Raw genomic sequence first — 27,019 nt, 5'->3', positions numbered from 1 at the left:
GTAAAAAGAAAGTTTTAACAAAATGCCTGAATTACCCAATTAGATTTTTTAGCTTGCTTATCAAGAAAATAGAGAATACATCCATGATTGTGAAAAGGTTTACTAGGGAGAATTTTATTTACATGAAATAAAATCTGATTTGTTCTACTTAACACAATAAGCACAAAAGTTCTACACTTGACCTTTTTATAATAAACTATATGTGGCATTTAGCATAATGTATGATCTTAGTGTAGAGGTTTCTGACTCTGTGTTTAATCAAGGTAGTTTATTTTTGTTGAGCAGAGTACTTAGAAAGTAAAGATACATTTCATTGAAACTGAGACTTCACCAGTGACTTGTTGGTTATATGTATTGTAGTTAATTGCTTGGGACAGTGTACAAAATTGTTATCTAGTATTTTTATTAGTTAAATAGAAACTAAATATCTTATAAAAGATTTACTCTTCTGTCTAAAATGTAGTCACAGAAGACTAAATTTAGCTTCAAACTTGTAACAAAAACAAACAAACAAAAGATAGACAAAAAGATATGAGGCAATGATTTCAAGATATGAAACACCAAGCAGTGAAGACTGATCATAACTGGTGGAGGGGAGTATAATGTGGATCCTGCAGGTGTCCCAGATAGAGAGTGTCCTGGCCAAAGTCTAGCATAAAAGAACGTCACACAAAGAAATACAGATAAAGTCCAGTAATCCAGTGGAATCTTGACACCACCCTTGTGACAGAAAGTGAAGAAGAACTAAAGAGCCTCATGATGAAAGTGAAAGAGAAGAGTGAAAAAGTTGACTTAAAGCTCAACATTCAGAAAACAGATCATAGCATCCAGTCCCATGACTTCACGGCAAATAGATGGGGAAACAGTGGCAGACTTTATTTTTGGGAGTTCCAAAATCACTGCAGATGGTGACTGCAGCCATGAAATTAAAAGATGCTTGCTCCTTGGAAGAAAAGTTACCACCAACTTAGATAGCATATTAAAAAGTGGAGACATTACTTTGCTAACAAAGGTCCATCTCATCAAGGCTATGGTTTTTCCAGTAGTCATGTATAGATGTGAGAGTTGGCCTATAAAGAAAGCTGAGCACTGAAGAATTGGTGCTTCGGACTGTGGTGTTGGTGAAGACTCTTGAGAGTCCTTGGACTGCAAGGAGATCCAACCAGTCCTTCCAAAGGAAATCAGTCTTGAGTGTTCGTTGGAAGGACTGATGTTGAAGCTGAAACTCCGGTCCTTTGGCCACCTGATGCGAAGAGCTAACTCATTTGAAAAGGCCCTGATGTTGGGAAAGATTGAGGACAGGAGGAGAAGGGGGTGACAGAGGATAAGATGGTTGGATGGCATCACTGACTCAATGGACATGAGTTTGGGTAAACTCCAGGAGTTGGTGATGAACAGGGAGGCCTGGCATGCTGCGGTTCATGGGGTCACAAAGAGTCAGACATGACTGAGTGACTGAAATGAACTGAACTGAACGTCATTCAAACCAAGTGGTAAAGGAAAAATCTGTACAGCATACAGGGAGAGAACATGTGTTATATACAAAGAAATAATGAAAAAGGTAACAGTAAATTTCTCTTCAGAAACAATAAAAGTTGAAAATTAGATCATAATGTCAGGTGGTTGTGTAATTTCCTAGGTTTTGTCTCGTCATAACAAAAATTTGAAGCAATGGGCCAGCATTATAGCCCTAGGATGGACCAGTGTTACAGCTCCATGTTACATCTCAGTTTTATTTAGAAAATAAAGGAAAATACATCCTCGAGGCTTGAGGGCATGGTGACCAAAAAGACGCGAAGAGAAGAGAGAGAGAGATCCTTGGTCCTTTGGCTCCTCTTTTTATGTGTTTTTTTATCTTCCCCCTGGGCCTGCCCTATGTAAATTGGGCTAGCCAGGAGTGCTGTTTGTTTTACCTGAGGTCCTGACTCCAGTCCTCAGACCTTCCTTTATTCTATTTTCACAGGTTTTTCCTTTCCTTGTATTTCAGCCACCTCCATTCTGGACTCCTTTTTCCTAGTCTAACAGCCTAACAGTAATGTTGCAATGTGCTTAAAGGATTGACATTGGGGAAAACAATCAACCTAGAATTCTATACTTAGGAAACATAGGTTCAGAATACAAAGGTTTAATTCATGTTTTTATTCAGGTATAAAAAAGTTCAAGTAATTCCCCACAAGCAGATTTGCACTACTGCAAGAAAGGCAAATGAAATGCTAATGATATTTGGATATAAATACAGATCACCACAAAAGAATGAAGACGAGCACTGAAAATAGTAACCATATGGGGAAAATATAATATTTTCTTATAATTTAAATTATTTTCAAATATTAAACTTTTAGATAAAAATATTAGACTTTAGATAAAAATGCAATATGGGAACTATCATACATGTGAATAGAATATTAATAACAATAAATAATCTGAGAGAGTAGAAATTGAAGCATACTTTTAAGATTCTTAGCTATGAGCACATAGACGATACTAAATATTAACTTGTTTACTACAGCTTGAAGGAAGACTACGATCATTTGAAGATGCATAAGATGAACCCTAAAATAATGTAGCCTCCAAAATAACAAAACAAGGAGTTTTAATTAAGACAATAAAGATCCATAAATATAAACATAGAAGTAGCCAATACAAAAGAAGACCAAAAAACAGGAGAAGGGGGACAAAGACAAGAGAAAATATATTTTAAAAATGAGAAAATTAATTGAAACCTAACTATATAACTATAACCAGATTAAACATCTAAATGTAAGACCAGAAACTAACTATATATTAACTTTAAATGTAATTTTTTTTTTTACAATCAAAAGGCAGAAATTGCCAGAGTGGATATAAAAGAAAGAAAGAAGTACATGTTACTTATGAAAAACACACATTAAATTAAAAAAAAAAGTTTAATAGTAAGAAAAGGCAAAAAAACATGATGCTAGCACAAATCAAAAGCAATTTTGAATGATTATAGTAGTATCAGTCAAAGCAAATTTGAGAACAAATATTAAAAATAATAAAAGTTATTGTATATGTTAAGAAGGCTAATTCATCAAGATGACATAATGATCTTTAACATTAATACATTTAATAATAGAGTTTCAAGATAAGGTAATCAAAAGTTGAGAAAATAGAAAGGCAATCTAGACAAACCCATAATTCAGCAAGTCTAATTTCCTCTCAAATGCTGATTGAAGAATCAGAAAAAAAGAAAAAAGAAAAAGCAAGTAAGACTTTGGCCAAATTATTTGGCAACTTGATCCATTTGACCAATACACTCCACACCAAAACCAACAGAATACACACTCTCTTCAAGTGCAGTAGGACATTTAACACACTATATGACATTCTGATTAATAAAATTAACTGCGATAAACTTAAGAATGCTGCTGCTGCTGCTAAGTCGCTTCAGTCTTGTCCGACTCTGTGCGACTCCATAGACGGCAGCCCACCAGGCTCCCCTGTCGCTGGGATTCTCCAGGCAAGAACACTGGCGTGGGTTCCCATTTCCTTCTCCAATGCATGAAAGTGAAAAGTGAAAGTGAAGTTGCTCAGTCATGTCCGACTTTTCGCAATCCCGTGGACTAAAGCCTAGAATACATATCTATAAAAGCATGTTTTCTGATCACAGATGAAATAAATTAGAAATAAATAATTGAAAATCTCTGAAAAATTTGCAATTATTTAGAAATGAAATAACATTCTCAAAGAAAAAACCATAGGTCAAAAAATAAATCAAATTTGAAATTAGGAATTATTTTGAATTATACAAAAATGAAAATACACCACATAACCTCCTGTAGAATGCCAACAGCATAATGGATGTGGGCAAATCTATAATACTATTATTCTCTATTAGAAAATAAGTTCTCAACATAGTAAGCTCAACTTCCACCTTAAGAAATAACCATTTAAGGGTAAGTTAAACACCAATTTGCAGATGAAAGTTAAAAAACAAGATCATGTTGGAAATCAATGAAATAAAAATCAGAAAAACAATTGAAGAGAAATATTAGCGAATAAATAAATAAAAACATTTTTTTTTCAAATGTCATGGTTGCTAGTTAGAAAACCTATGAGACTATATTTTTAAAAGACACCTAGATGAATACACGAGTTTTGCAAGTTTTCAGTACCATACAAAACTAATTGTTATTCTATATATTAGCAACAAACAACCAAAATAAAAATAAAGTCTTTATACTATCACATATAATATATCAAGTATTTAAGAATAAAATCCACAAAAGATGTTCAATACTTATACACAGAAAATACAGCCAAAAAAATGCTTAAAATTTGTTTATAAAAAACAAACAAACAAACAAAAAAACCAAAAAACTACATAATTTGAGAACCACATCAAATACCTGGACAGGAAGACACAATATTGTTATGATCCCAGTTCTCAGAATTTGATCATAGATTCACTGCAATGCAAATCAATATTCTTAGTCTACTTTTCTGTTCAAATTGTAAAGCTAACTCTAAAAGGCAAATGGGAATCTGAACAGCCAAAGTAACTTTAAAGAAAAAAATTATGGGAATAATACTGTGTATTTTCAAGGCATATTTTCAATGCCACATTTTACAGAAACTGTGGTAGTGATGTCAAGACAGGTAAACAGATCAATAGAATACAAAAATAAGTCTAAAAGCAGACCCAGGCATATGTGTAGAAATCATTTGCAACAAAAGTTCAGACATTTCATTGGAGAAAAGATAGTAGCCTTCTCAATAAATGCTGCTAGAACAATTGGACATTTGTAAGTAAAAAAAATATTCAATCCATACCATGAGTACACACAGAAATGGATTCAGATGGATCACAGGCACAAACATAAACCCTAGAACTATAAAACTCACTTTTAATATTTCTTGTAATAACTCCACATTAGCTGAAGATTACTTAGAGATGAAACAAAAAGAATAATCCATAATTGAAAAGTGAAAGTGTTAATTGCTCATTCGTGTCCAACTTTTTGCAACCCTGTGGACTGTAGCTTGCCAGGCTCCTCTGTCCATGGGAATTCTCCTGGCAAGAATACTGGAGTGGGCTGCCATTTCCTTTTCCAGGAGATCTTCCCAGCCCAGCATCGAATTTGGGTCTCCTGCACTGCAGGCAGATTCTTTACCATCTGAACAAAAAATATGATAAATTAAATACCGAAAGTAATTAGCCTCCAATTAAAATAAATACATTTATATTTTAAAAAAAACTTGATCTACTAAAACCATTGTTAAGAAAATGAAAAGAAAAATAAGCAGATTGAAAATAATACTTTTCCAGGCATATATTTGATATCTGACTTGTATTCAGAATGTATGCATGTGTATGTGCTAAACTGTTTCGGTCATGTCTCACTCTTTGTGACCCTATGGACTATAGCCTGCCAGGTTCTTTTGTCCATAGGATTCTCCAGGTAAGAATACTGCAGTGGGTTGCCATGCTTTCCTCTAGGAGATCTTCTAGACCCAGAGATTGGACCATATCTCACAGGTCTCCTAAACTGGTAGGCAGGTTTTTTACTACTAGTGTCACCTGGGAAGCCTATTTAGAATGTATAAAAGTTAGCAAAACTTAATAAAACAACCATTCCATAGAAACATTGGGCTTCACTGCTGACTCAGATGGTAAAGAATCCACCTGCAATGCAAGAGACTTGGGTTTGATCCCTGGATTGGGAAGATCCTTGGAGGAGGGCATAGCAACCCACTCCAGTATTCTTGCCTGGAGAATCCCCACAGACAGAGGAGCCTGCTGGGCTACAGTCCATGGGGTCACGGAGTCTGAAACGATTGAGTAACTAAGCACATAGTAATATTGGCAATGTATTTGAACAGATATTTCAGCAAAAAGATAGGTGGGTAACAGATAAGCATATGAAAGATGCTCAACATTATTAGTTGCTAGGGAAATAGGAAGTAAAACAAAAGGGAGATAACAATATATGCCTATTAGAGTGTTTAAAATACAAAAACGGACCTTACCAAGAATTGGCAAGGATGTGGAAAAACTGGTAGTTTTATACACTGCTGCTGCAGGTGAAAACTTATGCAGCCACTTTGGAACATAGTTCAGTACTTTCTGCAAAAGTTAAGCATAACATCTTCCACAAGATCTAGGCATTTCACTGCTAGGCTTTTAACCCAAGGGAGGTGAAATCATATGCCCATGCAAAGATTTCCATACACACAAATGTATCTAGCAGCTTCATTTTATGCAAAAATCCTAGAAACAAGCTAAATGTCCATTACCAGTTGAATGGATAAAGAAAATATGGTGTATCTTTACAACAGAATGCTGCTCAGCCAAAGGGGGGAAAAATGTGAACATCTCTTGATACTTGAGGCTTCCCAGATGATACCAGTGGTAACCTGTCTACCAATGCAGGAGAAATAAGAGATGTGGGTTTGATCCCTGAGCCAGGAAAGTCCCCAGGAGAGGAACTGGCAACCCATTCCAGTATTCTTGCCTGAAGAATCCCATAGACAGAGGAGACTTCCCTCAACATGGATGCATCTTAGAATTTGTTGAAGAAAAAAAACTAGACAAAAAAAAAGAATATATGCTTTTAAACTCTATATATATAAACTCAAAATTCTCCCAGCCTGGTTTTAACAATACATGACCCATGAAATTCCAGATGTTCAAGATGGATTTAGAAAAGGCAGAGGAAATTCTTCACGAGATGGGAATACCAGACCACCTGACCTGCCTCCTCAAAACTCTGTATGCAGGTCAAGAAGAAACAGAACTAGACATGGAACAATAGACTGGTTCTGAACTGTGAAAGGAGTATGTCAAGGCTATATATTGTCACCCTGCTTATATAACTTATATGTAGAGTACATCATGCAAAATGCCAGGCTGGATGAAGCACAAGCTGGAATCGAGATTGCTAGGAAAAATATCGATAATTTTAGATATGCAGATGACACCACCCTTATGGCAGAAAGTGAAGAAGAACTAAAGAGCCTCTTGATGAAAGTGAAAGAGAAGAGTGAAAAAGCTGTATTAAAGCTCAACATTCAGAAAATTAAGATCATGGCATCTGGTCCCATCACTTCGTGGCAAGTAGATGCAGAAAGAGTGGAAACAGTGACAGACTGTATTTTCTGGGCCTCTGAAATCATTGCAAATGATGACTGCAGCCATGAAATTAAAAGACACTTGCTCCTTGGAAGAAAGCTATGGCCAATCTAGACAGTATATTAAAAAGCAGAGACATTGCTTTGCCAACAAACGTCCATCTAGTCAAAGCTATAGTTTTTCCAGTAGTCGTGTGTGGATGTGAGAGTTGGACTAGAAAGAAAGCTAAGCACCAAAGAATTGATGCTTTTGAGCTGTAGTGTTGTAGAAGACTCCTGAGAGTCCCTTAGACTGCAAGGAGATAAACTAGTCAATACTAAAGAAATCAATCCTCAATAGTCATTGAAAGGACTGATGTTGAAGCTGAAACTCCAATACTTTGGCCACCTGATGCCAAGAGCTGACTCACTGGAAAAGACCTTATGATGAGAAAGTTTGAAGACAGGAGGAAATGGGGACAACAGGACGAGATGTTCTGATGACATCACTGACTCGACAGACATGAGTTTGAGCAAGTTCCAGGAGATGGTGATGGACAGGGAAGCCTGGCATACAAGAGTCCATGGGGTCACAAAGAGTCATACATGATTGATTGACTGAATTGATATAAACTCAAGCAGGGAAGTGTTGAATCTGAGGACCACAAAGGATGGTAGAGAACTTTTGGAGGGATGTCTATGATCACTATCTTGATTGTGACAATGTTTCACAATGTGTATACATTAGCCACTGTTATCAAGTTACATATTTTAAATAAGGACAGCTTACTATATATTGCATATTCAGTTGCTTGTGATAGTTGCTGACTCTATGTGACCCTATGGACTGTAGCCGTCTAGACTCCTCTGTCCAAGGAATTCTCCAGGCAAGAATGCTGGAGGGAGTTGTTATGCCCTTCTCCAGGAGATCTTCCTGACCATGAGATCAAGCTTGGTCTTGCATTGCAGGAAGCTTCTTTACAGATGAGCCACTTGAGAAGCCCAAATGTATATTTATTCTACCTAAATTTAATTTCTAAATATAAAGCAAAATAAAACAAGAAATGAATGTATGATACACAAAACAATATATTAAAAAGTTTTTCAGTTCCATCTGGAGAGTCTCATACTTAGGTATAACTGGCAGAAAAGAGTACATATGTGGGGAAAATGCAAATACAAGATGGCAGAGTAGAAGGACGTGTGCTCATCTTCTCCTGCGAGAACTCCAAAATTACAACTCTTTGCTGAACACATCAACAGGAGAATGTTGGCTCCCACCAAAAAGATACTCCACTTCCAAAGGCAAAGTAGAAGCCCCAATATGATTGTAGGAGGGGTGAAATAGCATTTAGAATCAAACTCCATCCCCATTAGTGATGCTTGGAGGGCTCAAACAAAACCTTGTTCACAGCAGGACCCAGAGACACCACAGACTGAGCCAGACCTGCCTTTGTGTGTCCAGAGTGTCTTCTGTGGAGATACAGGTCACCAGTGGCTTGCTGCAGGAGCAGGGGCTCTGGGTGCAGCAGACCTCACACCTCTGGGTGTAAACAGACATTACACAGCATGTGGCATAAGCCCTCTTCGAGGAGGTCACCATTAACCCCACCATAGAGCCCCTGAGCAGTCAACCCACAAACTGCAGAATAACCATACCAAATAAATTCTCACACTGTAAAGAAAGTTCTAGGATACACAACAGATTTCCCAACTTGGAGATCTGGCAAAGAGACTGAGAACCCCCAGGGAATTTGACTTTGGAGGCCAGTGGGATTTGATTACAGAACTTACACAGGACTGGGGAAACAGAACTCTTGGACAGCACAAACAAAATATTGTGTAAACCAGAACCCAAGAGAAAGGAGACTGACCCCAAAAGAGACTGACCCAAAGTTGCCTGTAAGTGTCCAGGAATCTCTGGCAGAGGTATGGGTTGGTGGTAGCCTGCTGCTGGGTCAGGGGCAATGTGTGTGACAGTGAGTGCACAGGACCATTTGAAGGAGGTCGTCATTATCTTCATTATCTCCACCATAGTTTGGTCTCAGATCAAACAACAGGGAGGGAACACAACCCTCCCAATCAATAGACAATTTGATTAAAGATTTACTGAGCATGGCCCCACCCATAGGACAAGATCCAGTTTCCCCCTCAGTCAGTCTCTCCAATCTGAAAGCTTCCATAAGCCTCTTAGTCTTATCATTCAGAGGGCAGACAGAATGAAAACCACAATCACAGAAAACTAATCAAATGGATCACATGGGCCACAGCCTTGTCTCAGTTCAGTTCAGTTCAGTTGCTCAGTCGTGTCCGACTCTTCACGACCCCATGAATCGCAGCACTCCAGGCCTGCCTGTACATCACCAACTCCCGGAGTTCACTAAGACTCACGTCCATCCAGTCAGTGATGCCATCCAGCCATCTTATCCTTTGTCGTCCCTTTCTCCTCCTGCCCCCAATCCCTCTCAGCATCTGAGTCTTTTCCAATGAGTCAACTCTTCGCATGAGGTGGCCAAAGTACTGGAATTTCAGCTTTAGTATCATTCTTTCCAAAGAAATCCCAGGGCTGATCTCCTTCAGAATGGACTGGTTGAATCTCCTTGCACTCCAGGGGACTCTCAAGAGTCTTCTCCAACACCACAGTTCAAAAGCATCAATTCTTCGATGCTCAGCCTTCTTCACAGTCCAACTCTCACATTCATACATGACCACAGGAAAAACCATTGCTTTGGCTAGACAGACCTTTATCGGCAAAATAATGTCTCTGCTTTTGAATATGCTATCTAGGTTGGTCATAACTTTCCTTCCAAGGAGTAAGTGTCCTCCAATTTCATGGCTGCAGTCACCATCTGCAGTGATTTTGGAGGCCAAAAAAATAAAGTTTGACACTGTTTCCACTGTTTCCCCATCTATTTCCCATGAAGTGATGGGATCGAATGCCATGATCTTCGTTTTCAGAATGTTGAGCTTTAAGCCAATGTTTTCACTTTCCACTTTCACTTTCATCAAGAGGCCTTTTAGTTCCTCTTCACTTTCTGCCATAAGGGTGGTGTCATCTGCATATCTGAGGTTATTGATATTTCTCCCAGCAATCTTGATTCCAGCTTGTGCTTTTTCCAGTCCAGTGTTTCTCATGATGTAATCTGCCTATAAGTTGAATAAGCAGGGTGACAATATACTGCCTTGATGTACTCCTTTTCCTATTAGGAACCAGTCTGTTGTTCCATGTCCAGTTATAACTGTTGCTTCCTGACCTGCATACAGATTTCTCAAGAGGCAGGTCAGGTGGTCTGGTATGCCCATCTCTTTCAGAATTTTCCACAGTTTATTGTGATCCACACAGTCAAAGGCTTTGGGATAGTCAATAAAGCAGAAATAGATGTTTTTCTGGAACTCTCTTTCTTTTTCCATGATCCAACGGATGTTGGCAATTTGATCTCTGGTTCCTCTGCTTTTTCTAAAACCAGCTTGAACATCAGGAAGCTCAAGGTTCACATATTGCTGAACTCTGGCTTGGAGAATTTTGAGCATTACTTTATTAGCATGTGAGATGAGTGCAATTGTGTGGTAGTTTGAGCATTCTTCGGCATTGCCTTTCTTTGGGATAGGAATGAGAGCTGAGCTTTTCCAGTCCTGTGGCCACTGCTGAGTTTTTCAAATTTGCTGGCATATTGAGTGCAGCACTTTCACAGCATCATCTTTCAGGATTTGAAATAACTCCATTGGAATTCCATCACCTCCACTCTCTTTGTTCATAGTGATGCTTTCTAAGGCACACTTGACTTCACATTCCAAGATGTCTGGCTCTAGATGAGTGATCATGATTATGATTATGTTGGTCATGAAGATCTTTTTTGTACAGTTCTTCTGTGTATTCTTACCACCGCTTCTGAATATCCTCTGCTTCTGTTAGGTCCAGACCATTTCTATCCTTTATCGGGCCCATCTTTGCATGAAATGTTCCCTTGGTACCTCTAATTTTCTTGAAGAGATCTCTAGTCTTTCCCATTCTGTTGTTTTCCTCGATTTCTTTGCATTGATCACTGAAGAAGGCTTTCTTATCTCTTCTTGCTATTCTTTGAAACTCTGCATTCAGATGCTTATATCTTTCCTTTTCTTCTTTGCTTTTTGCTTCTCTTCTTTTCACAGCTGTTTATAAGGCCTCCCCAGACAGCCATTTTGCCTTTTTGCAATTCTTTTCCATGGGGACAGTCTTGATCCCTGTCTCCTGTACAATGTCACGAACCTCATTCCATAGTTCATCAGGCACTCTATCTATCAGATCTAGGCCCTTAAATCTATTCCTCACTTCCACTGTATAATCATAAGGGATTTGATTTAAGTCATACCTGAATGGTCTAGTGGTTTTCCCTACTTTCTTCAATTTGAGTCTGAATTTGGTAATAAGGAGTTCATGATCTGAGCCACAGTCAGCTCCTGATCTTATCTTTGTTGACTGTATAGAGCTTCTCCATCTTTGGCTGCAAAGAATATAATCAATCTGATTTCGGTGTTGACCATCTGGTGATGTCCATGAGTAGAGTCTTGTGTTGTTGGAAGAGGGTGTTTGCTATGACCAGTGCATTTTCTTGGGAAAAATATTATTCTTTGCCCTGCTTCATTCCGCATTCCAGTGAAACTATGAGCTATGCAGAGTAGGGTCACCCAAGACAGACAGGTCATGGTAGAGAGTTCTGATGAAATGTGGTCCACTGGAGATTGAAATGGCAAACCACTTCAGTATTCTTGCCTTGAGAACCCCAAGAATAGTATGAAAAGGCAAAATGATATGACACTGAAAGATGAAATCCCCAGGTCTGTAGGTACCCAATATGTTACTGGAGAAGAGTGGAGAAATAAGTCCAGAAAAAATGAAGAAATGGAGCCAAAGCAAAAACAGCCCCAGTTTTGGACATGACTGGTGATGGAAGTAAAGTACAATGCCATAAAGAAAACTGCATAGGAACCTGGAATGTTAGGTCCATGAATCAAGGTAAATTGGAAGCGATCAAAGAGAAGATGGTAAAAGTGAACATTGACATTTTAGGAATCAGTGAGCTAAAATGGACTGGAATGGGCAAATTTAATTCAGATGACCATTATATCTACTACTGTAGACAAGAAACTCTTTAAAGAAATGGAGTAGCCTTCATAGTCAACAAGAGTCCGAAATGCAGTACTTCAGTGCAGTCTCAAAAATGACAGATTGAGCTTTGTTTGTTTCCAAGGCAAACCATTCAATATCACAGCAATCCACTCTACATCCCCACTAGTAATACTGAAGAAGCTGAATTTGAATGGTTCTATGAAGACCTACAAGAAGGCTGAGCACTGACGAATTGATGCTTTTGAACTGTGGTGTTAGAAAAGACTCTTGAGAGTCCCTTGGACTGCAAGGAGTTCCAACTAGTCCATTCTGAAGGAGATCAACCCTGGGATTTCTTTGGAAAGAATGATGCTAAAGCTGAAACTTCAGTACTTTGGCCACCTCATGCGAAGAGTTGACTCATTGGAAAAGACTTTGATGCTGGGAGGGATTGGGGGCAGGAGAAGAAGGGGACGACAGAGGATGAGATGGCTGGGTGGCATCACTGACTCGATGGACGCGAGTCTGAGTGAACTCTGGGAGTTGGTGATGGACAGGGAGGCCTGGCGTGCTGTGATTCGTGGGGTCACAAAGAGTCGGACACGACTGAGCGACTGAACTGATGAAGACCTACAACACCTTCAAGAACTAACAACCAAAATAGATCTCCTTTTCCTTATAGGGGACTGAAATGCAAAAGTCAAGAGATACCTGATGTAACAAACAAATTTAGCCTTGAAATACCAAATGAAGCAGCACAAAGGCTAACAGAGTATTGCCAAGAGAACGCACTGGTCGTAGTAAACACCTTCTTCCAACAATAACAATGAGATGACTCTACACATGGACATCACCAGGTGGTCAATACCAAAATCAGACTGATTATATTATTTGCAGTCAAAGATGGAGAAGCTCTATACAGTCAGCAAAAATAAGACTGTGGCTTGAGATCATGAACACTTTATTGCAAAATTCATTCTTAAGTTGAAGAAAGTAGGGAAAACCACTAGACCGTTCAGGTATGACCTAAATCAAATCCTTTATGATTATACACTGGATGTCACAAATAAATTCAAGGGGTTAGATCTGATACACAGAGAGTCTGAGGAACAATGGACAGAGGTTTGTAACTTTGAATAATAGGCAGTGATCAAGATCATACACCAGAAAAAGAAATGCAAAAAGGCAAAATGGTTGTCTGAGGAGGCCTTACAAATAGCTAAGAAGAGAAGAGAAGCTAAAGGCAAAGGAGAAAAGGAAAGATATAGCATCTGAATGCAAAGTTCCAAAAAATAGCAAGGAGAGATAAGAAAGCCTTCCTCAGTGATCAATCCAAAGAAATAGAGGAAAACAATAGAATGGGAAAGACGAGAGATCTCTTCAAGAAAATTAGAGATATCAAGGGAACATTTCATGCAATTGGCACAATAAAGGATGGAAATGGTATGAACCTAATAGAAGCAGAAGATATTAAGAAGAGGTGGCAAGAATACACAGAAGAACTGTATAAAAAAAAATCTTCCTGACCAAGGTAACCACACATCCTGGAATGCAAAGTCAAGCAGACCTTAAGAACAAAACTTAAGAACAAAGTTAGTGGAAGTGATGGAATTCCAGTTGAGCTGTTTCAAATCCTAAAAGAAGATGCTGTGAAAGTGCTATCCTCAATATGCCAACAAATTTGGAAAACGCAGCAGTGGCCACAGGACTGGAAAAGTTCAGTTTTCATTCCAATCCAGAGGAAAGGCAATACCAAAGAATGCTCAAACTACCACACAATTGCACTCATCTCACATGCTAGCAAAGTAATGCTCAACATTCTCCAAGCCAGCTTTCGACAGTACATGAACCGTGAACTGCCAGATGTTCAAGCTGGATTTTGAAAAGGCAGAAGAATCAGAGATCAAAATGCCAACATCCGCTTGATTATCAAAAAAGCAAGGGAGTTCCAGAAAAACATCTACTTCTGCTTTATTTTGACTGTGTGTATCACAACAAACTGTGGGAAATTCTTAAAGAGCTTAGAATACACCTACCTTACCTGCCTCCTGAAAAAAATCTGTATGCAAGTCAAGAAGCAACAGTTAGAACTGGATATGTGACAACATACTGGATCCAAATTGGTAGAGGGGTATGTCAAGGCTGTATATTGTCACCCTGCTTATTTAACTTATATGCAGAGTACATTATGTGAAATGCTCAGCTGGATAAAACAGAAGCTGGAATAAACTTTGCTGGGTGAAACATTAATAACCTTAGATATGCAGATGATACCACCTTTATGGCAGAAAGTAAAGAAGAATTAAAGAGCCTCTTGATGATAGTTAAAGAGGAGAGTGAAAAAGTTGGCTTAAAACTCAACATTCAGAAAGCTAAGATCATGGCATCCAGTCCTATTACTTCACGGCAAACAGATGGAGAAACAATGGAAACAGTGATAGGCTTTATTTTCTGAGGCTCCAAAATCATTGCAGATGGTGACTGCAGCCATGAAATTAAAAGACACTTGCTCCTGCTCCTTGGAAGAAAAGTTATTACCAACCTGGATACATGCTAAGTCACTTCAGTCATGTCTGACTCTTTGTGACCTTATGGACTATAGTCTGTCAGGCTCCTCTGTCCATGGGATTCTCCAAAGAAGAATACTGGAGTTTGTTTCCATTTCCCTCTCCAGGGGATCTTCCTGACTGAGGGTTTGAACCTGTGTTTCCTGCATTGGCAGACAGGTTCTTTACCACTGGTGCCACCAGGAAGCCCATGGCCAACCTAGACAACATATTAGAAAGCAGAGACACTACTTTCTGACAAAGGTCCCTCTAGTCGAAGCTATGATTTTTCCAATAGTCATATATGGATGTGAAAAAGAAAAGAAAGTGAAAGTGAAAGTTTGCTCAGTCGTGGGTGTGAGAATTGGAGTATAAAGAAAGCTGAGCACCAAAGAATTGATGCTTTTGAAATGTGTTGGAGAAGACTGGAGATCCAACCAGTCAATCCTAAATGAAATCAGTCATGAATAGTCATTGGAAGGACTGATGCTGAAGCTGAAACTCCAATACTTTGGCCACCTGATGCGAAGAACTAACTCATTGGGAAAGACCCTGATGATGGGAAAGATTGAAGTCAGAAGGAGAAGGGGATGACAGAGGATGAGCTGGTTGAATGGTATCACTGACTTGATGGACATGAGTTTGAGAAAGCTCTGAGAGTTGTTGATGGACATGGATGCCTGGTGAGCTGCAGTTCATGGAAGTCACAAGTAGTCCTACATGACAGAACTAAACTGATGTGTGAAAAAATGTCCTAGACAAGTATCATCTATAACATTTTACCTTTTATCCAACCTCCTTTTAACATAATTTTTAAATTGCACTGGCATTTATTTTCAAATTAATCCTATTTGTGTTGTTATTTTCCATCTCAAACTATAAACTGTTAGCTGCTTTTATAAAATTTCTGATTATATCAGACTATATAATTTTTATATTCTTCTGTTATGGAGATATTCTCATCTTTAGCATTCTTTTGAGTAGAACATGGTGATCTTTCTAAGCTCATAGTAGAGCAGATGATTTTAGATTCCTTTTAATATATTCCCTAATTTATTTTACTATAAAAACATCAACTGAATAAATTAAATCTTTGTATCAGTTTATAAAAAAAAAATTTTGAAACTTTCAAAATTAATTCATTTCAAAAAGAGAACTACTTGGAGTAATAAAGTATATACAGCAAGGAAAAACTACAGATTTTGAGTCTCTCTTAAAATTTAAATTAGAAATAATGCGTTAAGATTTGTAACCTTTTGTTTATGAAACATGTTCTATGTTTTTCATAAGGAGGATATCATAAGACTAACAAAGGTCAGCTGACTTATTTAGTTTGGTTTGAAAAAAGAGGTTGTTTTAATAAGGAATAATTATAAACATCCTTATTCCAAAGGAACTTCAGCATAATGCTATATTTAAAAGATAGTATTATTTCCTGCCATAGATGTTAACTGCTGTTGAGTTTTTTTCTGAAAGTCTTTATATTCTGAAATGTACATTTTTAAAATATATGAATATAAGTAATGAAGAATCATTTAGTAATGACAGCCTTCGATTTGTGGAACACTGACCTTGTATACTGAAACTTCAAAAAAAATGATTACTAAAAGATAATTATAGCCTCCCTGTATCACCTACTCTTTTGAAATAACTTCCTAACTTTTCTCTTTCTTTTGGTTTTTCTCTTCTCTTAAGACAGCTTTTTAAAAATTTTTGTTAACACCATCATTTTAAAAGCAAAATCTGCTAATGTTTAAGTCCTCAAAACTATTCATTCCAACAATAAAACGCATGTTCTTTAGCATATGAAAAAGTCCTATGAAGTATAGGCCATTTATACCTTTAAAACTTATTGTTTACCTTGATAAACTTTAAAGAAATTTATATACAAGCATGGCATATGAATCAGAATAACTCAAGAAGAATGGGAAGACAAGCAGAGAGAAAATCAGATGAAGAGGCTTTTCAAAAGTCTAGGTGAGAAATGGGGACTTAAGATATGACATTGGGTGCGTGCATGCTCAGTTGCTCATCTGTGTCTGATTTTACACTCCGTGCAATCCCACGGAGTGCAGTTCACCAGGCTCCTCTGTCCATGGGATTTTCCAGGCAAAATGCTGGATTGGGTTGCCATTTCCTCCTCCAGGAGATTCTCCCAACCCAGAGATTGAACCTGTGTCTCATGCATTGGTAGGCAGATTCTTTACCACTGAGCCACCCAGGAACTCCCAGTTTAGGAGTTATATTTGACTTGATTTGTGGGGAGTAGGACAGAAAGAATTTACTATGAATTAAAAATTATCTACATGACTGTTGTTCAATCACTAACTCTTTTTGACCCCATGAACTGCAGCAAGCCAGGCTTCCCTATCCTTCACTGTCTTCCTCAGTTTGCTCAAATTCATGTCCACTGAGTCAGTGATGCCATCCCACCTTCTCATTCTCTGTCTCCCCCTTCTCCTCTTGCCCTCAATCTTCCCCAGCATCAGGGTCTTTCCTAATGATTCAGCTCTTCACATCAAGTAGCCAAAATATTGGAACCTCAGCTTCAGCATGAATCCTTCCAATGAATATTCAGGGATGATTTCTTTTAGGACTGACAAGTTTGATCTCCTTGCTGTTCAAGGGACTCTCAAGAGTCTTCTCCAGCACCACAGTTCGAAAGCATCAGTTCTTCAATGGATCTGTACAAAAAAAGAGGAGGGTGTTTGGGATACAGGAAGATCATTTATCTCAAACATCTTGGATTTGTTGACCGGTGTGTGGTAGTTTCAGATTCTGTCATTGGCAAAGCATGGGGATATATGTCATAACATTAGAAACATGGCAAAAGTAAAGGATGTATAATGGAATTCATTAGAAGACATATATTAAGCCAGATAAAGGAAGTGAATCAGTCAGAAAATATTTTCAGTTTGAAAGAAAACAACTGACAAGAGATCTTGATTTGAATGGAGGACCAGGATATGGAAAGGGAGTTCTTAATGTGTTAGGTTAAAAACCAGGGGTACCATTTATGCCAGTCAGAATGGCTGCAATCCAAAAATCTACAAGCAATAAATGCTGGACAGGGTGTGGAGAAAAGGGAACCCTCTTACACTGTTGGTAGGAATGCAAGCTAGTATAGCCATTATGGAGAACAGTGTGGAGATTCCTTAAAAACTGGAAATAGAATGGCTTTATAACCCAGCAATCCCACTGCTGGGCATACACACAGAGAAAACCAGAACTGAAAGAGACATGTGTACCCCAATGTTCATCGCAGCACTGTTTATAATAGCCAGGACATGGAAACAACCTAGATGTCCATCAGCAGATGAATGGATAAGAAAGCTGTGGTACATATGCACAATGGAGTATTACTCAGCCATTAAAAAGAATACATTTGAATCAGTTCTAATGAGTGGGATGAAACTGGAACCTATTATACAGAGTGAAGTAAGCCAGAAAGAAAAACACCAATACAGTATACTAATGCACATATATGGAATTTAGAAAGATGGTAACAATAACCCTGTATGCGAGACAGCAAAAGAGACACAGATGTACAGAACAGTCTTTTGGACTCTGTGGGAGAGGGAGAGGGTTGGATGGTTTGGGAGAATGGCATTGAAACATGTATAATATTATATATGAAATGAATCACCAGTCCAGTTTGATTCATGATACTGGATGCTTGGGGCTGGTGCACTGAGACGACCCAGAGGGATGGTACAGGGAGGGAGGAGGGAGTGGGGTTCAGGATGGGGAACACATGTATACCTGTGGCAGATTCATGTTGATGTATGACAAAACCAATACAATATTATAAAGTAATTAACCTCCAATTAAAAGAAATACATTTATATTTAAAAAAAAACAGGGGTAGCAGAGACAGTTCCCCCAAGTATGACACCAAACAATCCCTTTCCATTAGATGGGACCACATGAATAATTCTGGCCAATAGACTCTAAGTAATGAAGAATTGTACAAAAAGATCTTCACGACCCAGATAATCACGATGGTGTGATCACTCATCTAGAACCAGACATCTTGGAATGTGAAGTCAAGTGGACATTAGAAAGCATCACTATGAACAAAGCTAGTGGAGGTGATGGAATTCCAGTAGAGCTATTTCAAATCCTAAAGATGATGCTGTGAAAGTGCTGCACTCAATATGCCAGCAAACTTGGAAAACTCAGCCGTGGCCACAGGACTGGAAAAGTTCAGTTTTCATTCCAATTCCAAAGAAAGGCAATGCCAAAGAATGCTCAAAATACCGCACAATTGCACTCATCATGCTAGTAAAGTAATGCTCAAAATTCTCCAAGCTAGGCTTCAGCAATATGTGACCCATGAACTCCCTGATGTTCAAGCTGGTTTTAGAAAAGGCAGAGGAACCAGAGATCAAATTGCCAACATCTGCTGGATCATGGAAAAAGCAAGAGAGTTCCAGAGAGACATCTATTTCTGCTTTCTTGACTATGCCAAAGCCTTTGACTGTGTGGATCACAATAAACTGTGGAAAATTCTGAAAGAGACGGCAATACCAGACCACCTAACCTGCTTCTTGAGAAATCTGTATGCAGGTCAGGAAGCAACAGTTAGAACTGGACATGGAACAACAAACTGGTTCCAAATAGGAAAGGAGTACATCAAGGCTGTATATTGTCACCCTGCTTATTTAACTTCTATGCAGAGTATATCGTGAGAAATGCTGGGCTGGAAGAAGCACAAGCTGGAATCAAGATTGCCGGGAGAAATATCAATAACCACAGATATGCAGATGACACCACCCTTATGGCAGAAAGTGAAGAGGAACTAAAAAGCCTCTTGATGAAAGTGAAAGAGGAGAGCGAAAAAGTTGGCTTAAAGCTCAACATTCTGAAATCGAAGATCATGGCATCTGGTCCCATCACTCCATGGTAAATAGATGGGAAACAGTGGAAACAGTGTCAGACTTTATTTTGGGGGGCTCCAAAATCCCTGTAGATGGTGACTGCAGCCATGAAATTAAAAGACGCTTACTCCTTGGAAGAAAAGTTATGACCAACCTAGATAGCATATTCAAAAGCAGAGACATTACTTTGCTGACTAAGGTCCGTCTAGTCAAGGCTATGGTTTTTCCAGTAGTCATGTATGGATGTGAGAGCTGGACTGTGAAGAAGGCTGAGCACCGAAGAATTGATGTTTTTTGAACTGCGATGTTGGAGAAGACTCGAGAGTCCCTTGGACTGCAAGGAGATCCAACCAGTCCATTCTGAAGGAGATCAGCCCTGGGATTTCTTTGGAAGGAATGATGCTAAAGCTGAAACTCCAGTACTTTGGCCACCTCATGTGAAGAGTTGACTCATTGGAAAAGATTTTGATGCTGAGAGGGATTGAGGGCAGGAGAAGAAGGGGACGACCCAGGATGAGATGGCTGGATGACATCACTGACTCGATGGATGCAAGTCTTAGTGAACTCCAGGAGTTGGTGATGGACAGGGAGGCCTGGCATGCTGCGATTCATGGGGTCGCAAAGAGTCGGACATGACTGAGCGACTGAACTGAACTGGACCTAACAGTGACCTAAGAAAGTCAGGAGCCAATACATTTCATCCTTTGTTGTTCTTCTCATCAGCATAAACTGGGAATCCAAATACTCAAGATGATGTAGAGCCAAGATAGGGAAAACTCCCCCAAAACTCACATTGAATTTGTCATAAGCAAAAATAAACCTGACCATGTTAATCCACTCTGATTTTAGGGTTCATTTGTTATTCAAACACGGTCTATCTTACCCTGCCTAAAATGACAGGAACTAGTAATGTCAAACAAGGGAAACATGGATTGCAAAATAAAAGAAATTATTGGGACTCTCTGGTGGCTCAGTGGTGAAGAACCTGCCTGCCAATTCTTGGCACATGAGTTTGATCCCTGGTCTGGGAGTGTCCCACATTGCATGGAGCAACTAAGCCCTTGCACTACAATTACTGAGCCTGTGCTCCAGAGCCTGGGAGCTGCAACTACTGAAGCCCGGACACCCTAAAGCCCCTGCTCTACAACAAAAGAAGCCCGAGCAAGACAACTGGAGAGTAGCCCTCACTTGCCACAATGAGAGAAAAACCTTCTCAGCAAGAATTTTTAAAAAATAAAAGGGAATTATCATATATAAACCAAGCAAAATAAAATTCAATATGAGGCTACTGTAGTTAGCACTCATGTTGTAATTGGTGATGTTAGTGTTAATTTTTCCTGGGACTTTCAGATGCTGAAGCCAGACAGTTATCAGTTGTATAATAGAACAAAAGGAGAGAAACAAGTAATCACAAGTTGTTCTTTCAACTGTTTGATGATAAGTTAAGAAAAAACACTGGTTGAAGTTGTGGCAAAATAAGCAAATTACCTTCAAATTTTTGTTAAGTAAAATGGGGTTGGAGAGATTTTAAGAATACTCTGATAGCCATGTTATTGCAAATGTCATCTTTATAGTCACTGCATTACTCATATTTACTCTGTGATGATAAGAATGTGTACTCTTAAATTTCACATTGAAAAGTAAGAGGCATTTCACTAACAAAAGAAAAGTAAAAACCCTTTACTTTGATATGGATATGGAAATTCTGGCATTTAGAAATTATTATTGCTGATTTAATTTCAGTTCTAAATCTCATGAATCACTATTTAATGAAAACAATTTTTTTTTCTAAAGTACCTTACTTTTAACAATCACCAAAATTTAGGAAGGCAGAATGCAATTAACTAAGTTGGTGTTTTTCCAATACACTTTTATTTGTATGAAAGCAGCTTCAGAATTTTTTTATTATGTAGTCTAAGTCCTCAGTTTTATGTTTTGTTTTGATCAAGAAATATGAACAATGATGCATCCTAAATATTACAATACATGCATTAGGTTGAAATTCCATAAAAGTTTTCCAGATAAGAAATTTGTTAGATGTAAATTTTATACTAAAATCTGTTGAGTATCTATTGCTTTCATTAAACACTACCTAAGTAAACAACAATGTACTTATTTTCACCTTGTTGGAAGAAACAATCTACCAGAAGTTAATTTGGTAGGAAGAAAATTCTATAATAGTTAGAACTTCACACAGGGGTTCTAATTGCATTTAGCTGGAGCAAGACTAATGCATTCTTTTAGCAGATCTGAGTTGTTTCTTGACTCTAAGGAACATTCCTTTACTATTCTGCTCTTGCCTGGGATTATATCACTTTTATAATGGCACAGATTACAAAAACAGCTTCTGCCTTTCTACTGGTAGTGTCAGTTTCCAGTAGGGAGGTTAGGTGATTATTGAGGCAGTGATAGAAGGGACTGTCCATGTTCTGTGAGCTCATGATGCTACATGCAGGTAACAATTGTGATCTTGACAGTTATTTGCCCCTGTTAAAAGAACCTTTCTAACAAAACAGAGTCTATAGAGCTGCTTGAGCCCTGCTAGCATAAATAATATCACTGGGGCCAACCATTTAAGCTAAAGTAGAGCAGGTGCCATCAATAATCCATGTTTTGTATTTGCACACTTGGGGTACTCTCGTATATCCCAATGACAGTGTCCTGGACATATGTATTACACATATATTCACTCATTTGTTCATGCATTGGCCTAGAATTTATTGCCTACCACTCTATGTTAGGAACTGTGCTAGAAATACAAAATATAATGAGACAGAGTTCCAGTCCTCATTTGTTCACAGTAAAATTGATAGAGATAGATGTATGAAAAAAGATGAGTGCAATAAAATGTAATAGGCACTATGGTAATATTCTATACATGAGATCCAAAAGAGAAAGGCATCAACTCAATCTTGAAGGTCATTAAGTACTTTATAAAAGTACCTATGAGTGAATCTTAAAGTTTGGTACTCACCAGGAGGGTCATCAGTTCAGTTCAGTCGCTCAGTCGTGTCTGACTCTTTGCAACTCCATGAATTGCAGCACATCAGGCCTCCCTGTCCATCACCAACTGGAGTTCACTCAAACTCATGTCCATCATCAGTGATGGAGGGTCATAGCAGAGGCTAAAGGTAAGGATAGGAGTAACATGCTATTTTAAGTATGATTGAAGCAAAGATGCAGACAGAAGCAAGCTGAAAGGTAAAGTTTGGAGGTGGAGAAGAGCCAGGACTGGGAGTCTGGTTGTTTCTGTAGAAGTGATTATTATATAATCATTTGAGGTCAACAAATATTAATACACAGACGCATCAAATACAAGCTCCCAGTAACTTTATGTATCGATATCTCTTAATTTATTTTTTTAAAAAGTGTATATTTAAAACATTATCAATGAACAATCAAGCCTTTGTAACTTGGTAGCAAAGAATATGGACTTTGGAAACAGATGTGAAAGTGAAGTCACTCAGTTGTGTCCAATTCTTTACGACCACATGGACTGCAGCCTACCAGGCTCCTCCCTCCATGGGATTCTCCAGGCAAGAGTACTGGAATGGGTTGCCATTTCCTTCTCCAGGGGATCTTCCCGACCCAGGGATTGAACCCAGGCCTTTTGCATTCCAGGTAGACGCTTTAACCCCTGAGCCACCAGGGAAACAGATGACCTGGGTGCAAATACCTCTATGGCATCAAATACCTATTGTTAGTTTTGGGGTCTACTTTCTCATTAATAAAATGGATAGTAAAATGGAGATAAATACAGCAACCAACTTTTGGAGCAATTGTGAAGATTATATTATTTAATATAGTCAAACAAAAGTACAAACAGAACTTAATCAGTGCTATGTAAAAGCTACTCAATAAACAGGTCTTAGACTGTATTTCTCTATGGCTGATCCTTTGTGAAAGCTTAAACAGCTAATAGAACCTTTTGTCTCAGTCCCTAAAAGTATTTACTTATTATATGAAAAAAATGCACATTCTTTAACATAGAAAAAAAGAAAACAAAAGTTCTTCAAAGGCTAAACCCTTGTACATTTTCAGTCTCTTCTTTTCCCCTAGTGAAGCTTATGAAAATATAATGGAAGTCTGAACATATGTATCAGTTATAATTGGATATTTCCCATACAAAGATAAGTATACTGAAAGTCTCAAGAGTTTAGCTCACCAACTTGCGGAGGTGACTATCATGAAAATACATGTATAGTAAATGCATTCCCTTCCTAGGATTGCAGATATGGGGAATTTAATTGAGAATAGGATCAAAATACACAGAAAAGCAACCAGTCCATATTTATGACCTGGCAGAGGTGAGAAACAGCAGCCTGGGGAATAAATTAACAGTACATCATTAAGCCAAAATCAATTGATGTTCAAAGGAATGCACAGCTTATGGCTGCACATACTATAGGACTGTCATACTAATGAATATATTGTATAAAGTACAATATCTTAAAATATGATAAGTAATTAATTTCTCATGGAAAGAGCCCAAGGTAGACTTGTCTCTGAGAGAAATGGTAATATAACTGATTTTCATGTGTGGTTTTGCCAATATATTTTATTCATTTAAGTTCTACTTCATAAAATACTTTATACTGTAGCTCATGTCACATATTTTGGTTAAAATGAAAAAAGAAAAGTCATGACAGTATTGACTATATTTATGCTAGTAGAACACTTCACTGAGGGAGCTTTATGCTGTTGTATTTTTTTAAAGTCTACATAAAATGTTAATATTATTTATTGAGTAGTTTCATTTTACTAGACATTGTCCTGTTTTAGTTAATCAGTGATGAATAAGATTCATGTGGGTTTTGGCAGGGAGAGCTGCAGGTTCAAAAACAAAGAGTTGAAAGATCTTGGCATGGTTGAGTGACTAAAGTAAGCCAAGCCTGAAAGAGGAGTGTAAGAGTAGATGAAATAATGATGTCAGGCAGGAAGAACATTTTCAGCCTCACTTTGATTTGAATCATATCCTAGAAGCAATGAGGGGGACTTTAGCTCATATATTTACTTCATCCCTTCAAAAGTTCTTTGAAATGACTTAAAAATGGGAAAATAATGCCAAAGCTTTAAGGAGCTGCTACACATATTTGTTGTTGTTATTGTTTGTTCAGTTGCTCAATTCTATCCAACTCTTTGTGACCCCATGGACTGCAGCATGACAGGCTTCCCTGTCCTTCATCAACTCCCAGAGCTTGATCAAACTCATGTCCATTGAGTCAGTGATGCCATCTAACCATCTTGTCCTCTTTCATCCCCTTCTACTCCTACCTTCAATCTTTCCCAGCATCAGATTCTTTTCCAATGAGCCAGCTCTTTGTATCAGGTGGCCAAAGTACTGGAGCTTCAGCCTCAGGATCAATCCCACCAGTGAATATTCAGGACTGATTTCCTTTAAGATTGACTGGTTTGATGGCCTTGCAGTCCAAGGGACTCTCAAGAGTCTTCACCAACACCACAGTTCAAAAGCATCAATTCTACACTACTCAGCCTTCTTTATCGTCCAACTCTCAAATCTTTACCTGACTACTGGAAAAACCATGGCTTTGGCTAGATGGACATTTGTCGGCAAAGTATTATCTTTATTTTTAATATGTTGTCCAGGTTTGTCATAGCTTTTTTTTTCAAGGAGCAAGTGTCTTAATTTCATGACTGCAGTCATCATCTGCAATGGTTTTGGAATCCCAGAAAATAAAGTCTGTCACTGTCCATTGTTTCCTCGTCTATTTACCATGAAGTGATGTGACACTGGAAAAGGTCAGTTTTCATTCCAATTCAGAAGAAAGGCAATGCCAAAGAATGCTCAAACTACCACACAATTGCATTCATCTCACACGCTAGTAAAGTAATGCTCAAAATTCTCCAAGCCAGACTTCAGCAATATGTGAACCGTGAACTCCCTGATGTTCAAGCTGGTTTGAGAAAAGGCAGAGGAACCAGAGATCAAATTGCTAACATCTGCTGGATCATGGAAAAAGCAAGAGAGTTCCAGAAAAACATCTATTTCTGCTTTATTGACTGTGCCAAAGCCTTTGACTGTGTGGATCACAATAAACTGTGGAAAATTCTGAAAGAGATGGGAATACCAGACCACCTAACCTGCCTCTTGAGAAATCTGTATGCAGGCCAGGAAGCAACAGTTAGAAGTGGACATGGAACAACAGACTGGTTCCAAATAGGAAAATGAGTATGTCCAGGCTGTATATTGTCACCCTGCTTATTTAACTTCTATGCAGAGTACATCATGAGAAATGCTGGACTGGAAGAAGCACAAGCTGGAATCAAGATTGCCTGGAGAAATATGAATAACCTCAGATATGCAGATGACACCACCCTTATGGCAGAAAGTGAAGAGGAGCTAAAAAGCCTCTTGATGAAAGTGAAAGAGGAGAGCGAAAAAGTTGGCTTAAAGCTCAACATTCTGAAATCGAAGATCATGGCATCCGGTCCCATCACTTCATGGGAAATAGATGGGGAAACAGTAGAAACAGTGTCAGACTTTATTTTGGGGGGCTCCAAAATCACTACAGATGGTGACTGCAGCCATGAAATTAAAAGACGCTTACTCCTTGGAAGAAAAGTTATGACCAACCTAGATAGTATATTCAAAAGCAGAGACATTACTTTGCCGACTAAAGTCCGTCTAGTCAAGGGTATGGTTTTTCTTGTGGTCATGTATGGAGGTGAGAGTTGGACTGTAAAGAAGGCTGAGCATCAAAGAATTGATGCGTTTGAACTGTGGTGTTGGAGGAGACTCTTGAGAGTCCCTTGGACTGCAAGGAGATCCAACCAGTCCATTCTGAAGATCAACTCTGGGATTTCTTTGGAAAGAATGATGCTAAAGCTGAAGCTCCACTACTTTGGCCACCTCATGGGAAGAGTTGACTCATTGGAAAAGACTCTGATGCTGGGAGGGACTGGGGGCAGGAGGAGAAGGAAACGACCCAGGATGAGATGGCTGGATGGCATCACGGACTCAATGGACATGAGTTTGAGTGAACTCCGAGAGTTGGTGATTGACAGGGAGGCCTGGCGTGCTGTGATTCATGGGGTCGCAAAGAGTCAGACATGACTGAGCGACTGAACTGAACTGATGTGACAAGATGCCATGATCTTGGTCTTTTGAATGTTGAGTTTTAAGCCAGCTTTTTTGCTCTCCTCTCTCATCTTCATCAAGAGACTCTTTAGTTTCTTTTTGTTTTCTGCCATAAGGATGGTGTAATCTCCATATCTTAGTTTACTGATATTTCTGCCAGCAATCTTGATTCTGGCTTGTGCTTCCTCCAGCCCATCATTTCTCATGATGTACTCTGCATATAAGTTAAATAAGCAGGGTGGCAATATACAGACTTGTCTTACTCCTTTCCAAAGTTGGAACCAGTCCATTGTTCCATATCCAGTTCTAACTGTTGCTTCTTGACCTGCATGCAGGT

This window comes from Oryx dammah, unplaced genomic scaffold, assembly GCF_014754425.2.
Source record: "Oryx dammah isolate SB20612 unplaced genomic scaffold, SCBI_Odam_1.1 HiC_scaffold_18, whole genome shotgun sequence".
Taxonomy (NCBI): domain Eukaryota; kingdom Metazoa; phylum Chordata; class Mammalia; order Artiodactyla; family Bovidae; genus Oryx; species Oryx dammah.
The sequence above is the reverse complement of the archived record's forward strand: the minus strand, read 5'-3'. Positions refer to the sequence as shown.